The sequence below is a fragment of the Chamaea fasciata genome, unplaced genomic scaffold, assembly GCF_029207755.1.
Source record: "Chamaea fasciata isolate MVZ Bird 193981 ecotype frontalis unplaced genomic scaffold, bChaFas1.0.hap1 SCAF_9, whole genome shotgun sequence".
NCBI lineage: Eukaryota > Metazoa > Chordata > Aves > Passeriformes > Sylviidae > Chamaea > Chamaea fasciata.
Genome location: NW_027094094.1, coordinates 28,512,762 through 28,532,743, shown reverse-complemented (window position 1 = coordinate 28,532,743; position 19,982 = coordinate 28,512,762). Strand labels below are relative to the sequence as shown.

At 42.5% G+C, this 19,982-nt stretch overlaps 1 long non-coding RNA gene across 1 annotated transcript; it reads right to left on the bottom strand.

The window, feature by feature from the left end:
* Positions 1–963: 963 nt before the first annotated feature.
* Positions 964–19,982, bottom strand: LOC136293714 (uncharacterized). The gene is made up of 3 exons (XR_010722237.1): positions 19,840–19,982; positions 2,708–2,783; positions 964–2,623 (listed from the first exon to the last, which is right to left on the bottom strand). It is a non-coding gene; the product is annotated as an uncharacterized lncRNA (long non-coding RNA).

Genomic DNA, 19,982 nt, shown 5'->3' with positions numbered 1-19,982 from the left:
AGTGGAGATGAATGCTCTGTGACATTAATGATTAAATGTTCTTATGGCCAAGAGAATTTAGTATCACAAGAAATAAGACCAGACTCTCTTCATGGCAAAACTGGACTACATCTGTGCCCAAACCAATCCCAGTGCTATGCAGGACTTCTGACTCGTTCAGGCTTTTTTTTTGGAAAGAGTAGTCAGGAAGGTATTTTTGCTTATTATAATTCATAAACTTCCTCCTCTCTGTCATTTTACATCAGCAGCAGAGAAACGGTTTCTTATTTCCCATTTTGTTTTATGGATTTTCCATAGAGAAGATCCAGCGCATGAAAGAATGAGATACACCCACTTCTGTTATTAAAAAAAAAAAAAAAATCCACTTTAAAACGTATTTCAACTTATCTGCTCCACACAGTTTATATGTAGTGCTTGGTCTGTTCATAAAAAAAAAAAAAAAAAAAAAAAGAAATCATAGCTTTACAGAGAATGAGATATTCCCATAAAGATCAAATTTCATTTTAAGAGAGAAAGTCTAGCTAGAAATCACAAGAGAAAAGAAAAGGAAATAAATTGGCCAAGTGGATTCTGTCCATTCAGAACTTTTATTTGGGGCTTTTCTCAACCACTTGCTTCAATGTAACAGACAGCATTTCTTCACAACAACCTTCCAAATGGGCCCTGGCTGGGAAATAGTTTGATTCTTCAACAAGCCATGCAAAATATTTTGCTGGCAACAAGGGAAAATCCCCTAGAGGTGATCTGGTCTGCACAGCTCAGGGAGAGAAGCTGCTTCTGGTCTGTGACTTCAGATGATTCTGGTCTTGGAGAATGTGAAACGCACATGAGACATCAGAGGTGGGGACCTATGGGCATCAAAGGGAAAACATTTCCCTGGCTAGCACATGCTCCCCTGAGCTGATCCTTATCCTCATGATCAGCTGTGCTCATTCTTCACAGGGAGGACTCGGAGAGAAAGAAAGGGAGCACTGCCAGATAGCTGAAGGGAAAAGCACAGCTAAATCTACATCAATTTTGTTGTAGCTGTAAAGACAACAAGACAAGCCTTTTCAGGTTTTATTATTATTGGAAGCAGCAGTGGTTGGGAATTTGGGGAGCACAAGCATTTGGTGTGAACTTCAAGTATAGGAAGGTAACGATGGGAGCAGGGGTGGGGAAGGCTGGTTTTTTTTTGGCTTGGCTTTATTTCAGAAAATATAATTGCGTACACACCACAGAAGAGAAATTAGAAGTTCGTTCATATCCAAGGGCGCCAGAACAGCAGGGTCAGCTGTGAAAAATCCAAGGCCAGGCAAAGCAGCACCTGGAAAAGCCCAGGGTGCTGGGAGCCCCATCATTTGCCAGGCAGGAAAATGTCTTGAGGAAAGGGAGATTCCATTCCATTTTGCTTTTAGAGACTCACAGATTCTCTATAATTCCCAGCATTCTCAACACTCACCATCTATCTCACAAGCAGGAGGTGAAACCTCTGGGAAGAGATGTCCCCCTATGACTGGTCTGACAACATGGGTCACACCAGATGGTTTGTACATTCCTGGTACAAGGCAGCTCTGAGCTCCTCCCGGTGTTTTCTTGTTTTAGTGTTAGCTGGCAGATGAAGTTTTGTATGATGCTTTTTCTAGAAAGTGGTGTCAAAGAGCCATCACCTTACACCTCTGAAACCACCAGGATCTCATTGCTTTCCCCTAAAGAAAGAGACTCCTTCCTCCTTCCCCTAAGTCGATGAACAATTTTTTCTCAAACATGCAGTTAGGTTCAGAAGACCCAAACCACTCTCTCCACAGAACATAAACAACTTAGAGAACAGCCCGAAAACTTTCCCACACTGAGGTTGTCACCTTCTCCTCTCCCTGTTGGAGGATCTCTCTGAAACCAGGACAGTAATTCAGTTTCCTGGCTCTTTCCCTTTTCACTCCTTTATTTAGTGCTAACAAAACACAACTGTGTGCCAAACAGTGCAATGTCTGTGGAGAGGAAATGCATCTGGGACAGACAGAATCAGGAGCTGCAGCTCATTTCCCATAGGCCACGTCAGAGGGCAACACTCCCCCTGGGCCACAGCCTGGCCAAACCATGGCTGCAGGCACAGGGCTGAGCATCCCAGTGGCTGAGTTGTGCAGGTGATGCCATGAAAACCTCGTGTGACCCACAAACACTGACACCAGCTGCCAGCAAGCAGGCAGGGGAGAAAAGACTATACACAGTCACATGCCAAAACAAGCCCTGCCCATAACACCAAGGGTTAGCCACCACAGATTGATGGTGCTCATATCTGGCAGCATTGTCCACCCCCAGACCAGGCACATGCCCCTCCTGGCCTCCATGTTTGCTTTTCATCTTGTCCTCAAAGAAGCTTAGCAGTCACTCAGTGCTAAGGGGTGCAGCGACAACTTTCCCTCAAGAACCGAAATGTCAAGAAGACACAAGAAAGCCTGGTTGGAGCCTTTCGCAACAGGAAGGGGGTTGTTACAGCAGTAATTTACTGTGGTAGGTTTTGCAGCGTGATTGCAACATATCATTACACCAGTTTTATCCTTTTCCATTTGGCAGAAGCCAATTCCTCCCCCTGTTCCTCACAGAGCCCAAGCCAACATGGCTGGATTTCAAATGGTTTCAAACTCTGCCAATAAAAATATATTAAAAAAAACCATCAACAACTGAAAATTCTCACAATTGCATTAGCTTACTCAAAACTAATACATACCCATACATGTAAGTAAAAAATACACACAGGTCAGCCAGCTTGAAAGGGTGGTGCTGTGAAATGGTGGGGTTGGTCTCTGTGAGTGGATAAAACAAACAAAAGAGAGGTTGAGTAAGAGCCCAAAATGAGATGGGCTGTGCAGGTCTCAAGGCAGATAAACTCATGCTTAGTTGATAGCCTGCTGCCTCAAATGCTTTAGGTACTTTTCAGGCACAAAGAGAAACCACACACCCTCTTTGTGAGACTTCTGTGCACTACAGACCATGGAGTCAGGAGTCACAGGCCACAGGTACAGCAGGGAATCAATGTTCTGTTGGTACTGAGGGGAGGGAGCATTCAGGAAATAAAGTATTTACTGCGATGTTTTCCCCCATTCCCCAGAATGATCTGGGCTTGTCCTGCAGACCAACAGCCCAGTGGTAGGAAGAGAGGTGTTCATTAGGAGCCCTTCTCAGAGAGGCTAAAATGAACATTTCAGTTGCTGAAGTGCATCTCTCTCCAGGCTTGGCAAGACAGGGATCTTCCCAATAGGGTTACAGTCCCATCACCTACCAGAGCCGCTGTTGTTTGTACAACCAATGTGTGGGGAAAGGCATTTAATTCCCTTGCTACGTTTTCTGGAGATTGCAATGGGGCGATTTTTGGGCATATCCCAGCTGGAGGAAGGTGCGTGAAAGTCTAAATTGTCCCACTTGATCCCATTTAAGATCTTCAGACTTGAAGATCTGATTTGAGATCAAGGCAATACATTACCTAAATCTTCCCATCTAAGTGATGGGGAGAGAGAGAGTTGATATCAGCTCAGATGAGCTCTCACTTAATGGAAGATCCTCCTGAGATATTTTCAGAGGATGGAAAAAATAGGACAATGTATTAGTTTCTTAATTGAAAGAAAACAAATTGCTGCAAGATACTGAGTTTATCCTTCTGGGGAACTGTCTGTAATTCAACTGAACCAATGTTGTTCTCACTCAGGGAAGGAACTCCATTTTAAAAGTCATTAAATAAAATACTCATGAAGTTGCAACCATTCCACATCTTAGGTTTCAAGAATTAGCAATTAACACACAGTGATAATGCTGTATTTGTATTCTAGATGTCAAACTTTGCCTGAGTTCCAGTGCAATCAAGAAACACTCCTTTTAAAAATGTGTTATGTACAAGTGGATTCGTAGTTGTACCAGACTTTGAGGAGATGGGGGGAAGAAGAGAGGAATAGAGAAGCAGCCACTAATCTTCCTTCCACTTAAATGCTTGTTTATGACTTCAGCAGCACAGCATAAGTAATGATGAGGAATGAAAGAATTTATATTTTCTCATTTAACAATGTGAAGCTTTGAAAAAATATTTTCATTAAAAATGGATTTCAATATCTTGTCAGAACAATAAACCCATTTTCTTAAAGGTCAGCTATTACACTTTCAAAGAAAAGAAAAAGAATAATCTTCTTAATCCTAAGTGACTACTTTAAATGAAACAATAAATGACTTATTTCTTTCCATCCTTCTACATATATTATCAGCAAAAAAATAATGAAAAGCAACTCCAGTGAAAAGCCCTCTGAGGGTTTTTTTACATGTGGATCAGTCCAGCACAGAATGGCAAATGCATCTGTGAGGTCAACAGAGTGAACAAATTTACAGGAAACAAAACTGTAGAATGATCAGTAAGAAGGAAAAACTTGCATGTTGCGTAATATTTCTGTATGAAATACATTTGAACACGAGTCCTTTTATATAGTATATATGGTATGAAGGTGGACCCTTCATTCAATCATGAAATCTGTTTTGCCGTTCATTTTGATGATTAAATTCCATAAAGCAAACAATCTACTCCCTCGTACTTTCTGTATTGCGGTGGGCCCCACTTCTCGGGCTCCTGGTCAGCTGCACTTGGGCACAGATCCCAAAAGCAGTTCCTTGAGAGAAGATAAATTTCACCTACCCAGCACTTGGGTTAGCAAAACTGAGCTTGTATGGGAGGGGAGGAAAGGTGTGTCTGTGCATGTAATGATCCAGAAAAGGCAGATGGAGATTTACCACGGTTTGATTATTTTTCTACACAATTCTCAGTTTGTTGGATACAGTTGCAGAGGAGTTTCTTGCTTCTGCTCAGTTCAGGAATCCAAACATTATTTAAATATTCATGTCCATATTACAACGCTGCAAAAACTAATTTATTTTTTTAAATAAATAAATGGTTTAACTCACAAGGGAGATGTCAAGAGGTTTTTATACCACAAGGTCTTTTCTGATTATTTAAGAAAACTTCTTTTTAAGCACTGTGCAGTCAATCTCTGAATGAAAGTTCTGAATGAACTAATCCGTCAGAAATTAAACTTTTATGAAATCCATTTATTGCTCTTGTTAAATAACTCTTCCAGGTGTAATTCTCAAACTGAATGCAAGCCTATTAATGTCAAGAGAAGACTGAGCAAACAGAAGCAGCTGTGAATATCTACTGTAGATAACCAGTGTGTGTATATACCAAAATGATAAATTCTTTCAAGAAAATCTACAAATACCACCAAGTTTGAAACTAGAGTTCACCTCAACTGTATAAAATCATTATCAATGCTGGATCTCCATTGAATTAAACTGTGTAAATCTGTGAGGTAGAGGAAGAGAAGGTTTCTAAACTAAGAAAATAATATACAAGCAGATTAAAAGAAAATAGCAACAGAAAACTTTTGAGAAAATTCAGAGCAAAACCTCTACATTAGAAACTAGGCTGAGGCCAAACCAAGCCAATTCCAATTTCAACATAGGACAGCACACACTTCCAAATGCCAGAGGATTAAGTTGAGGGATGGAAGATGCATTTCATTTACTTTACACAATAGCATTAATAAGATAACTTATTTGAAACAACAGCCATTTTATAAGGAAAACCCCACCTGGTGGTCATCAGGGAAGAAAATGTCATTGGATATCTTCATTAGTGGCACTGAACAGACATTTTCAAACAAGTCTCTGTAATGACCAACTCCTTCCTGAAAAGGCAATAGCTCGTTCGGAGCCCATCCCTGGGTTAGCATGGCCGGAGCTGTTTCCTACTGCTATTGAACTTAAAATTCAGGTTTTATCAATACAAAGTCCTTGCCCTTTTCTAATACAGCTGCTCAGAATTGTAAGAATCATAGTTCTAGCACTCTGAATAATCCTGAGTAACATCTGCTTGAACTGTCCCAAATGACTTGACACCTTCAGCAAATGCTGTCCCTCACAAGTCCTCTGTTTTCCCACATAGCTGTGAGTTCATTAAACAGAGGGTTGCTCTGCATTCTCAGTGGAGATCATATTCCCGTATGAAGACTGGCCTTTTGTTCCTCCCTTTTTTTCTATTCGTGTTTATAAATCCCTTAAAAAACCAGCCAAATGAGAAGAAAACCCAAAACAGAACCATCTTATCCTACAAAAGCTTATTATCTATACAAACGTGTTGAAGTCCTTACAGTAACTTTACACATCCAAAGACACTGTGTGAAGTAGGTGGCATTGTTCTTGACACCACCTTAGAAAAACTTAGCAAGTTTACCCTCTCATGGTGTGAGCTGCCATGCCTGAATGATTTGTGTCTTTTTACTACAGCATGCCACTTCTCCCAAGCTTTAGATGTAACTTTTATTTCTATATTCTGACTTAAACTGGACATTTCTTTTCATGCTCTTTTTTTGTTTGCTTATATGTGCAGTATTTGTTTCTTGTCTGGTTTTGTAAGCTGTGGTTGGCAGGCGCTATTTACTTGTAATACAATTTGCTATTCCCTCACAAATTTATTATATTCTAACATTTTAAATCCTGGGATTACAGGATTTTCATTATTTCAACTTCTTGTGGTGTGTCACTTAGATTTTTGAAGCCTTCCATGCGCAATGGCTTCTCCAGTTTGAAAAAGAAACACATCTAAGCCTTGGAGAAGTATAATGCCACCAGAATAACCAGAGCCAAGAAGGCTTGGCTGAAGTGAAGCCCATCTTTCTTGCAAACAGTTAATTCAAATGCTGCCCCACTTCCTAGGGGACTTAAACTCTGCATCCTAATGCTACCTTTTCAAGTCTGTGTCCCCCTTTGCTGCCTAGCCTTGGCTCTGCAGTGGTCACACCCTGAGTGCCTCCAAGAGAGCACCTTTGGCATGAGGGTGCAGCTCTCAACATGATCCTCACCACCTTTCTCTCCCCTCCATCTCAGCAGCACAGCTGTCACAGACAGAAATGGAAACACAATCAAATGCTTGGATGTCTTCATAGCAGAGTTAAAAAGTAAAAGAGAAGGTGAGGCCTCTCTGATCTAGGAAACTGCTGGCATAGCAACAATAGAGAGGGAAATTGGTGTGGAATGTTTTTCAGCAGTAAATCATTATTTTTAAGGAGTCTAAGGGCAACCCTTCCCTGCTTAGTAGGCTCCTTGACAAAGGGCTGTCTGTAAGGGAGGAGAAAAACTGGTTCTCTGGCAATTTGAAATTAAAATTTCCAAAGCCTCCCATGAAAAGTGGATTTTCAACAGATGATGTGGCAACTTCAGATCTGAGCATGAAATGCTAATTGAAAACAAGGTCAAGGTGACTCATGTCTTTACAATAAAACAACATATGGTAATTAAATATTAAATGAAAATACAGGCAAACAAGCTTGATTCTAGTTTTTTAAAGAAACTGGAAAAGTTACAGAGTGAAGAAATGAATTGGAGATAATTTAATGTTTATGGATTTCAGTAAGAAATCTGATACACTGCTGTTAGAGATCCTGAGGGAAACCATTAATTAGGTTGGCTTGCTCTGAGATGCGGTTAAATTGATACAAAGCAGACCACAGAGCTTCAGAAAAAAAAAAAAAACAAAAACCAACCAAGTATAATCATAAACCAGGGTCCTCCTAGCATCTACTAGAGCTTTGACAGAGCAAGCGTAGGTCCCTCAGGCTCTGCATGAGGGCAGTGAAAAGTCGGGTTTGGAGAAGCTTTCATTTTCAAGTAGACATGGTGCTAAATACCCAAGGAGCTCCTGAAAACGAAAGACCTCGAGATGGCAGAGCTAATGAAGCAAGGCTTGTGTGGGACATTGCCTGCACTGCGGTGTCTAGGAAACGGAATCTGACTGGAACTCTGGCAGTCTTCAAAAACAGCAGCAGCAAAGACGATCTGGCTGTGAGAGCAGATTACACAGCAGTGCACAGGGGATGCTGTAGCCAAGTAACTCAGAAACTGGGCAGCTACAGCTGCCTTATTTTAAGGATTTCTGTGCCCACGGTCACCAACTAATGTTGCTGATATTTTGTGCTTCATGTATACAAGATCCAACACCTTCCCTAGCACGTGCATACGTATCTCTGACAAACAGATCTGTGAGTCTGAGCCCACGCAGCTGTCATTGACCTCACAGTCAGTTCTCAGGCTGCCAGTACTCAGCTGTGTGTCAAAAACACTCAGCAGCCAAAAGGCAAATAATTGGAGAACAAATGGGTGAACTCAGCTGTTAGTACCAGCCCCAAACATCTGGAGACTGGTTTATTGCTGAACTGCAGCCGAGTCTGTGCCTGAGCTGGGTACAGATTGGGAAGTCCACAAAAAGGGGTTTTCCTGTCGAAGTTGTCAAAGGTTTGTTTTGCAGTCACAGCAGAAAGTGAAGGTGAGAAAAATGTTTTCATATTTTGGGAATTTATTCTCTACCAAGAACAAAATGAGGAAATACAGAAACAGATAAATGGGAAATGAAGACTGTGTTTGCCCCTCCCAACTCTGAACTGTATTTTCTGTGGTTATGAGAAAGGCTTCCGCTGCCTAAACTTTATTTGAGCTTTAGGGCTTTACCATACATTTAAGACAAAGATTCCTCCTGGGTAAAGAAGTTATACAATTCTGCTCCTGATGATGGATTTTGTGTTCTCAGCCTATGGCTCCAAAGCCTTTGACACCAATTCACAGCACACTGGCAGCATGGTAGGAACTGCAGCCCCTGTTGAGTTGCCTATTGGACTCTCCATCCTCATCTGGATGAATCCTTTGCTGGAAACCACCAGTCTGGAGCACTGCAGCCCTTGCCTCCCAAACAGAGCAGTGCTGTGCCCTCCCCTCAGAGTCCAAAGCCACTGAGGACTTTGGGCCAGTTTCCATATTTCAGGTAAAGAGCCTGTCTGTGAACGGCAGCACATCAGCTGCCTCGGCTGCAAAACTTCCTAAATTCGCACAGCTGCCTGAGGAGACAATCACAAAAGCCAAGTTCACCCTCCTGGGAGGGTTTTCCCCAACAACCTCACCCAAGAGGAGGAGGAAGGCAAAGCAACATCCTCCCTGTCTCCCTCCACACCCGAGGCATGGCAGTCACCAGTGCTGTGGCAATCAACTCCCTCCACTGAGAGAATTGTACCTTGGCAAGTTTGGCTTTGATGACAAGATTAATTTCACTCACTTGTCTCTCTGAATATTTAAATACTGTATGAAAACCTTTGGAGTGTTTCAAATTTTATTAACAATATGGGTTTTCATAAGAACTGAGAAACAATTGCTATTAAGACATCTGTAAATAGCTTATTCCTTACCCCTGGGATATAATTCATTCCTAGTGCATGCAGGAATGTGGCATCAGGTCCAACATATGGGGGAAACTGGATAAAACCCAAAAAGATCAGAATTTTTTTTTTTTTTTTTGGTGCATGAAAATGTTTGTACAATATTCACATAGGTTTTTTATGTAGTTATTTTTCTCTTTCATTTTTGCAAGACTCATACAATTTCTATTATTCAGAGTATTTCAAGGGAAGCAAAATGCATTAAAGAGACTAATACCAATGTCCTGATGAAACACAGTGTTTTGCACTCTCAGCTCTATTATGAATGACAATAAAACTGTCCTGGTTGATAACACCGGAATTTGTTCCATCCTTCACATAGTCTCTGGAAGAGTAGCAAGTATCCCTCAAAGACCAGCATGTTTTCATTGTTCACAGTAAATGTTTTCAGAAGCTGTGAGATTAACACATTACTGCGGTGCACAATTCACAAAAATCTCAAGTTAAAAAGATCTCAGACTTCAGAATTGCTCTGAGGCTTCACAAACACCACCCACACTTGTTCTCAGCAATGGATGTGCACTCAGTCCTTGGCCACAGCTCATGTCCAGTGACACGTTACAGTGCTGCCACATCGGATGCAGGGGCTCCAAAGCATATTTGCTTCATAAGCAAGTAAATTTCATTGCCAGTAAATTCCTGTCTGCTCAGGGCTAAGGTGGAAGCTGCAGCAAGTGCAGTTCTAAAAAATTACCACTGAGTTACGCCTAACAGAATTTAAGTTCCTCATGTCCTTATTCTGTAGGTGAAACAAACCTGTCAGAACTTTCTGCGCCTTTACAGGCCCTTCAGTCTTCGAAATGGTTGTATAATGAACAAGAAGTCACAATTAATCAAGCTGCTATTTATCTAAGTTGCTCAGATTGAAAGGCAAACACAAGTATCTTGATGATATTGCTCCTAAGGAAAAAAAATCTGCCTAGTAGGAGTCCATGCCCAGCTCATGAAGTGATACTTGATGCAAATTTTAAGCAGAGGAAATGTTCTATGTGCCCCAGTTCCCAAGTTTTGTTTCACTTAAGTTTCATAACAATATATGTTTGCATGCATGCCTGTTAGAAAAGTCTCCATAAAAAACCAAAAAAACACAAACCACCACTCATAGTTCTGCAATGTCTGTTAGCTCAAAATCATTTTGTAAATAGCAGTAACATACTTAGTTGCTGAAATTTCATATCAATGGTTCAGTCAAGCTGTCATCCTCCAAACACGTACTGGCCAAACAATTTTGGGAATGAACATCAGGAAACTCAAACTGAGATGAAGGGAAGAAAAACACAAGCCTCAGTTCTTGGATTTACTGGAGGGGGTTTATTTTCATTTTTGGGATTTGTTTGGATGGAGTTTTTTAAATATAAAGTTAGCTTTTTAAATGCACTGATTACTAGATTGAATTTTATTCTGTTGCCTCTTTATGATAAGGATGACAAAGCAGTGGAAATGCAGGCTTGGATGAGAAAACTCTCTTATCTTTTATCACCAACATCTTCTAAAAAAAGTGAGTTCATTACTATGGAGACAAATCCCACTTCTTCCTGGGAATTAAGTGTCTACATGGCTTGTAAGCTGTCTGGCAAATTTCACACCTAAGAAGAAGAACTGAGAACAGATTTTTTTCTTTTTTCTTTAATTTCCTTCTTTGCAAGGAAAAAAAAAAAAACAAACCACAAACCAAACTATCCTTATGTCCATTAGTTGCACACTTTATCTCATCTATTTTCAGGTAACTTCACCTTGTCAGAAGGCCACCAGGAAGGAGAGGAAAAGAGTGGTATAAGTGGTATATGAGCTATATTAAAAACACATGAGATGGAGGTCTTTTCATACACATAGATGTTCCCTAACACTTGGTAATTTCCCTTTTATTATATGGGCACCTTGAATAGTTGCAACAGAGATTTAAGAACATATTTAACTTTTGCTCAAAGGACTTGAATAAATGTTTGAATTGGTGCCAGATTTTAAAGTTTCTTCAACCTGTAAATGCTGGTTTGGGGATCTGTTGCACCACAGGATTTAAAGAGCACTGGAGGATTTGCCCCTCTCCCAGGTGGACTGCAGCCATGTGGTCCCTGGCAGGCCCTGTGCTTTAACAAAACACCCACATCCTGTAACCAAAACTCTGCCCTGCACTTCTGCAACATATCAGCTTGGAAGGCACGCAGGAAGGGAGTAAGGAAAGGAGGAAAGAAAAACAGTGGGGAAAGTTTTGACGTTAGCTCTCCACCACATCTCATCCTAAGACCAGAACTCTGGATTTACTGAGAACACAAAAGCCACTGGCAAGATCTTGCCTGCACCTCTGTCACATGCTCTAAGCTAAATAGCCTGCAGGTTATGGCCCTTGCTGCTGCACTATCAGTGAACCATGACTTACACTTACAGCCCTAGGATACAGCTGGCATTGAGAACGTTTCAGAGAGTTCAGAGGACTGAGCTCTCAGATTTTCTCCACTCTGAGTCAGTTAAAATCCCTCATCGAAGCTGTGCTCTACAAAACCAGCACTGAAATACTGAATTTCATGTCCAGGTGTAGATCAAATGCTTTGTCAAGCTGTGGTTATCTCCAACACAAATGGACAGCAGAAGCCCACAGCGCTGTAGACTGAGCAGTCCTAGCTGCAAGGGTCCTGGCCCCATCAGAAATTATTCAGGCAGACAAATATTGGAAGTGCAACTGCAGATTTAGATAGATGGGACAAAACGATCAAAGGAGAACAGATCTTTGCATACCCAACACAGTGGAGTCAGGTTCTTTGGAAACAACCTGCTTTCTGATGTGCCATTCACTGCTGCTTAGTCTTTAATTAAGTGCCCAACAAATACAGCCACTATTGAGTACTGAGGCAGCAGCTTGGTTTTTTGGAGCAGATTGAGAAATGATAAAGGTTTTCTCAGATTCTGGAAACTCCAAGTTTCTGCAGTTAGAGGCCAAGAAAGCCCAACTGATAAATTCAAGGGCATGTTTTTATCAGCTCCTCAACGGGTGCTGCCTTTCCCCTCTGACATCAGCCCTGTCCCCCTGTGCTTTCCCCTCTGGCATGAGGGGGACACAGATGTGCAGCTCTGCAGGGCAGGGACCCAGCTGTCCCCTGGGGCTGGGCTGGCCCTGCAAACACAACACCTCCACTCCCTTTGTGATGCTGTCAGAAATCAATACCAAGCAATGCTGTGCCTGCAGCCCTATGATGGAAAAATAATTTAAAACCAAAGAAAATCAATAGTCTAACAGACCCTGGCCAGTCCTAGTCTGCTGAAGAACAGGGACATAGAGAAGAGCTCAAGCACAAGGGAGCCACAGTGCAAAATTTACATTTTTGCACTAAGCAGAGTAGCAGGTGAACTCAGAAAGAAGCCCTGCTTTGAGAAAGGCCAAACATCAGCAAATCTCAGCACCCAACACCAGGAAAGCTGTCACAGACCAGCGCCGGTAAGGAGTAGCATGACAGAGCATTTTACCAAGGCAAGAGTAGCCCTGCTGAGCTTATAGGAAGACTCTCAGGATCCTGCATCTCTCAGCTGGCTGCAAAATCATCTGCTTTACTAACAACACTTTAGAGAGGTACCTAACACAAATATTAGGACAAAAAAAAACCCAAACCAAAACAAAAAAAACCCACCTAATAAAACAAAGCATTAGAGTTTAAATTGAATTGGCTCCCTAACAAGAGCAGATGCATACTGGGACCAGTTTCATTGGTGAGAAAAGGTTAAAATTTTTCCCGCTCATATTTTCCATTTGCTCCTTAGAGGTAGAAGTAACCATACAGGCTTCACAGTGGTTTTTCTTCTAGAGCGTAGGAGCAAGAGGTCATGTGCCGTCCTTCCTCAAAAGCATCGTGATACTTTTGTCTGGAAAGGCAAGTGGCCCCCAGGGGCTGAAGAGACCCACATGGGCAGCAGCTCAAACTCCAGAGGTTCCTCTCTTGATTGGCCAACAAACCAATGCCAGAAACCAGAGTAACTCTTCACAGCTCTCATTGAAATGGGGTAAAGCTGTTTGCTCTTGCTGTGGTGAAAGTGCAGCTCTGCTGACGGCAGCACTCAATGTGTTCCTGAGGAGCTGCTGGTTTTTCTCCTGTGTCCAAAGCCCTCTGTTTATTTTGAAACAGTGACAGAGTCTCTGCTGCTCTCCAGACAACGCTGTTGCCGTGTCAGTACAAAACATCCCCCCCTCCTCTGCCTGCCTGTGTGTGATGGGTGGGAGGAGAGTGATTTCCTTTTGCAAAATTACCCCTCTAAATCCTTACCTCAGTTGTTTCTGGACGAGCCTAATGCTGCATTCCTCTTCCAGCCACATGACTCTGCTGTTTTCCAAACTATGGCTTCTTTTTCTGGTCTGAGAGCACAACCCCAGAGCACAAGGAGCTGCCTGCACTGTCCCAACTGCTTAACGTCAGCCACCTCTTTGGGCTGGCAGGAACTGCTCCATTTGCTGCCCAGAGTGCACAGAAAGAACCCTTCTGAAGGTGAAGGTCAGTGATTCTAAATGCTGTGTGAATGTTTTCCTCTTATGTTCCTAAAATCATTACACATAAAAAAAAAACCCAACCAAACCAACAACAAAAACAAAACAAAACCCTTTCACAAGAGCAATTTCAGTCCATTATATATTTCCAATGCTGAGCTTGTGGGTGTTTTAGCAAGACAGAGATCAGAGCCCAAGTTAAGGGAGGCTGGCAGAGCTGCCAAGTCCTCTAAGAAGCTGTAAATGAGCAAACAAGAGTACTGGTATATTTTTCAAATGACATGAGGCTGAAAGACAAGAGTATTTAAATGACTTACAAAAGGGTAAAATAACTGAGATTTCTATCTGAGCAAAGCCAACATGAAAAATCCTCCATAAGAGTCAGGGTGTATCACTTGCAGTCTCTTTTGGGTATTATATCACAGGACACACATTCTACTCTTTATCACTTTCCATACAGTTACTTAAATTATAAAAGTGAACCAAAGCTAAAGCTCAAGGGAGAAAATTCTAACAGCTGTACATATGTATTGGCCAGTGGGATAGAGAAAACTGAGCTTTTCCAGAGCAAAACTTGTGAGCTGGGCCAGAGCACAGGGTCCCTGTATTGGGGCCACATTGGGCAGCAACACATCCCAAAGGCCCATAACTGCTGATATGGAATTTACATACATCACTTACACACCACGCCCTAAATCACCCTTGCTGGAAGGAAACACCACCACTGTTACCCAAACTCTAGGAAGCAAAGGGCAAAAACACTGCATGTGGTTCTTGATGGAGTTATTTTTCAGAGAAAATATTTTTTTATATATATATATTTCATCATAGCAAAAGAATGACTGCAAGGTTTTTTAGGGATGGGTTGGCTTTTACCCAGGTTGCCAGGGTTCTGACTGCTGTCAGGTGCAGACAGCCTAAGGTGCGCTAGACTGGCAGGCAGAGCTCCTTTCCTCTCCTCTCCACAGCTGACCTGTGTTTGTCCTCAGCTGTGCCCTCATGGAAATGACCCTGCCACCGAGGTCAGACCCTTTTTGGGAACCCTCCCCATGCGGGGATCCTTGTTCTCAAGGATGGAGTCTGTCACAGGAGGGCGTGTTGGCTCCACACCTGCAGGCTTGTAGCCAGCGTTAGCAAAACTCTTCAGGACCTCCCACTCACACAGAGTCATTAGAAACACCTGAGCACCCTTAGCTGATGGAGTAACCTCTTCAGCATCCTCTGCCCACAACGCCTCCTCATGACCAGCCTTTCTCCCATCTGCTCACAGGTACCAAGGGACAACGGGATGCTGCTCTGCTTGCAGCCCTGGAGAAAAGCCAGAGCAGGCAGGGCCAGACTTCAGCTGCCTTCACCAGTACGGCACAGCCCATCCTCCCCTCAGCAATGGCAACAGGAGAAATTCAACACGGAGAAATGCTAAACCCCAGCCAAAACCAAAAGCCAACAGAGCAGGCAGCCAGCAGGGTCCTGCAAGTATGCAATACGTGGCAGCATGCTGTGTTTTATTAAACACCAAGCACCTCGCAACAGAAGAACAGTCTCCAAAACGTTAATTTTCCTGCAGTTGATTAACTGTCCGGCATCCAGACTCACATTACCTCCGAGACTGAGCACGCGTGGGAGGGAAACTGGCAGCAGGCACCGGGAGCGAGTGCCAGTGTGCGATCGTGAAGCGCTCTCACACCACACTTGGGATTATTGCATTCCTTGGGGAGATGCCAAACACTCCCCCTGCCCCCCGCCTAAGTTTTTCCCTTCTTTCTTGGTGGATGCAGATTAGGATGGGAGGAAGTGGGTGCCTGTTTGATTTTCAGTCGGATGCTCCTGCTCTGATCCTTTCGGGCAGGGTGATGGATGCAGACGAGCCGCCTTCCCCCAGACGCCTGCGTGCAAGGCTCTCAGGAGCCTCCCAGCTGCAAACACCTCTTTTTAATAGAAGTGCTGCCTCGCCACGCATTTGAGCATGGAAAGACCCCTCTCAGACAACAGCATTGTTATTTTGTTTTTGTTGTTGTTAGTTTCACTCTGCAAACAGGAAAGGGACCGAGCTGTCCCTGTCTCCCAGAGCATGTGGCTGCCACACACAAATGTCAGCCCCAGCAACAGGAACGATCTTGTTCCTGTAAGTCAACAAACAATGTTTAGAAAGGTCTGTGCTGTGGGAGGATTTCCTAACGTAATACAAGTCATCAGACTTAAAACACATGTCTACTCTGGTGAATTTAATAAAGCTACAAGACTGTGTAGGAAAAAAGATACAAGAAAACAAGAACTTTCTCCTGATGACTTCATCCCACAAGGGTCAACAGTAAATCGGGCACAGCATTTGTTGGGAAGGAGAAGCTCTGGAGATTTCTTCGAGAACTTTAAAAGAATCTTGTAGTGTTCAATAACAAAAGCAACACTTTTCTTATTTAAAAAAAAAAAAAAAAAAAAGAAAAGAAAAATGCCATCATTTTCCCAGCATTGTACCGCGAGAGCATCACTTATGCAAAGACTTGTATCATCATGGAAGAAACATGGCCAGAGCCACTAAAGCATTTGTTTCACTTCTTTTTTACCGTGTGAGAAATAAAGGAACATGCAGATAACATTGCCTCCCCACCTACCATATTCACCCATGTATTTTGCCCAGGCAATACTAGGGGAGAACAACAAAAGGGGGTTAACATTTTTAAACATAAAAAGAAAAATCTGCCCACAAAAGCCCTTGGACTATAGACTCCAAGCCTCACTAAACCAAGAGTTTGAAGAAGCTCCATTGGGGTTGCAGCAGCAACGGAAATTTGCCCCTGCCTGCAAGACAGGCAGAGAGGGATGGACACCCAAAAAAGGGTCATTGGATGGCCCTAGGCAGGCACCCAGACTGTGTTCACCTCACGTGCACTCAGAATAAAAAAAGACATTTAGAAAATCAAAAGGTGGATCATTTTTCATGTTCTCGACATAACTATCAAAATGAAAGCTGATCCTGTTGTGTGGAAGCCTCTGAGTAATCTGCTGAAGCCAAGAGGAAATCCTAGGGGATATTCATGGCTCTTGGCAGCACAGTCCTGGACCAGCTGGACCTTGACCTACCCAAGTGCAGCTGTTCCCAGGTACACCACTGTCTGCTTCCACCAAGCAGAGCTTTACAAAGTTGATTTTTTTTCAGTACATACGGCTGGGTGTACTAAAAGTAAAACGAATTTAAATAAAATAGTGCATATTTTTGCATGCAGTACACTGCAATTATAAAAGTTTTATCTCTCTTCTTTGTATTTCTTGGAAGCACAAATACATTTCTCATGTATTTTCAGGAAGATCTTCCTCTTTGCAAATTCAGGAGTTTTAAGAGGAATGATCAGCTAATCTTTTCAATTTAAAACAAATCAAAAAGTATCTCATAGTAGAAAATTGCATTAAAATCCCACATTTACACATGCATGCAAACAATACCTTTCAGTGGTTTAAGACATAACAAAGGCCCCACACAGCTTTATTAACTCTCGCAATCAGCTTTTATCACAACACTTAATCTACCTTAAGCTTTTGCACAAACAACAGGAGATGCACGAGATCTCCCATCTCCAGTACCACACTCGATTCAATATTCCCTGCTGAGAAGAGCAGGGATATAGTCAGAACACAAAAACAACTCCCTGTGATTGCTCCCTGTCACGAAAGCTAAAGTTATTTAGAACACAATACGACATTCACAGAAATAAAACATTAGTCATTAGCTCCCTAACCTCCTCTCAAGTCTTTTACCTGCCCTCCTGGAGTTCCAGAATTCATGTGCTCAAATACAAAAAATGAAGCAGCTGTTACTGAAATTTTGCAAGCCATGTAAAATGCAGAGTTATTCAGTATAGAAATTTCTAAACTGTGAAAATGTTTAACTTCTCTTTGGTTAAAAAGTGAGAGAGTAATAGACAACAACACTGACCTACTTCAGCTACCTAATTCAGAAGATGAAAGAAAGTTCAATATGCACTAGATGATTTTCCTCAGTCTTGACTAGTCGTAGAGCCTGTAAGCATGTGATGTTTTTATGTGGTCTTGTAAAAGTACATTTAAAATTCTCTAGTATGTGTATCATACTGACCTAATGGAGTTTATCATTTTGGCCAAAGGGTGTTGTTTGTGAGGCTGTTACCAGCAGGCTTCCAGACTCCAATGAAATACAGCTTTATTCATGACTCCTGAGGAGTCCAGAAGTTGCCCCTGGCTACCTGAAAGGTCAGTGACAGATTTAAAAATACAATTCACAGGTCACTGTCCTCAGACAAAGCTGCAGCTAGATCTAAGTGCGTTGTACTAACCCAGCCAGTGCAATTTTAACGTACGGTAGCTTCACACACAAAGGAAGAAAAAATCTTTCACTTTAATGATTAATCAGTAACACTCATGGAGGTTTCTTTTATTGCTTCTGACCTAAATAAGAGCTGCGACTCTCCTGATACTCCTCTCTGACTCCAGGAGCTTTTTAGTTTCCCATAGAACCACCCAACAGCACAGTGGATATGCACTTCTCACTCTACCACACCAGAGCAAATGTGAAGTCCCTAAATTTTAAAGTCCCTAAAATAAACAACCTCATCAACACAAACCTAAAAAGCAAGGATTTCCACGTGCTAATCTGACTATCGGCACGGCAATTTCAAGTTTCAGTTCTACAGAGATCACTTAAAAAAAGCAGCAAAATCTTATCATTTTGGACGGGTTGAACAAAAATAGGTTGCAAGAAAACTCAATGCGTGGTGCAAAATAATAAACCTATAAGCTTTCATTAAATTTTCTACCAGCTGTGAAAAATCAAAGTTGTAACAGAAAAGGTGAGTTCCTTTTCTAGCATAATTAAGCATTATTTTAAACACCTGAAAGCAAGTGCAGATGACAGGAGTTAACTGAAAGATGTGCTCTCCTGTATTTAAGTTTGTTTTGTCTCAGAAAAAAGCAGGCTGTGAAGATCCCGAATGTTTTGCAGAGGTTTACAAAACGCAGGAATGCCACCTCTGCGTGTGTGTTCGCACGCAGGCACAGGTTAGGGGAAAGCCACAATCCTGATCTCTTGCCTGGGAAAAGGGTCTGGAGAGAGGAAAACCTCAAAGCATCATTAGGAGTTTTGCTACATATTTGCGGTGCCTGCGGCCTCCCCTCCCTTGGCATTTGCCATCTTTCCCCCAGCGCAGGCTGCCCCGGCTCTCGCAGAGCAAACAAAGCAGCGTCCTCCCGCCTCGCCAACCCCTCCATCTGCTGCCACAGCAGGGCAGCTGGGAAAGCTCGGCTTACATCTCACTCTGCACCTTGCTGGAAATTTCTGCCATCTGCTATTGCCTTTCCTCCCATGCCTCACAAAAATATCGGGGGCTAAAGAGGAGGCAATTCCTCCATCAGACGTTTTAAAGCGGTGTCAGTTTGAATCGTGACTTTTTTTGATTGCTTTTGTATTCACGCGAAAGTAGCAAATCAGTAAAGATTAAGGGATAAGGATTCAAAGTCAGATTTATACAGCTAGCAAATAACTAGATATCTTCAACAGCCTATTTCTTACAAAAACAAATTTTTTAAACTATGATTTGGATGACTTTTGACCTGTGTGAACAACACATTCTCTCCCAAAGCCAAGCCCTAAATTCATCACACAAATTATTGCACTGGAATGTAATTTCAAACCACAGAATATCCTACACAAACACACCCTGCCTCTGCCCAGGCAGCACCCAGAGCTGGAGACTGAGCAAGCAGAAGTGCAGGGAACCCTCCTCAGGGTGCTCTTGAATTTCATGAATTTGCACTCACACTGACAAGCCAAGCCTCAGATGAGGCCAGATACGCAATTCAAAATACACCTGGCTACAAAGCAGCATTTTAAAACAAGGAAAATCAAGCATTTGGTGACTTAAATATCCTCTACAGTCCCTTTGTGGTCACATACTACAGGCTTTCAGGATGACCCAGCACAGATATTGCTGAGGAACAGCGGACCCAAACCCCTGATATGAAACACCTCATCATGGATACAACAGAGAGCTCGGATGGACCATGCTGCCTGATGACACACAGGTTTATAACCAGCCTGTTTCTTCTACACAGTTTTAAAAGAGGACTTACCTTTGTCGGTGCTCCGTGTGCACTGCTCCTCCTGCTTTGCTCACCAGGGCATTCTCCTTTTCCGGGTGACTCAGGCAGCAGCTTGTGGCAATGGAGGCAGCTGCTTCCCACACTGTCCACAACCCCAAATCACCGTGCTGAGG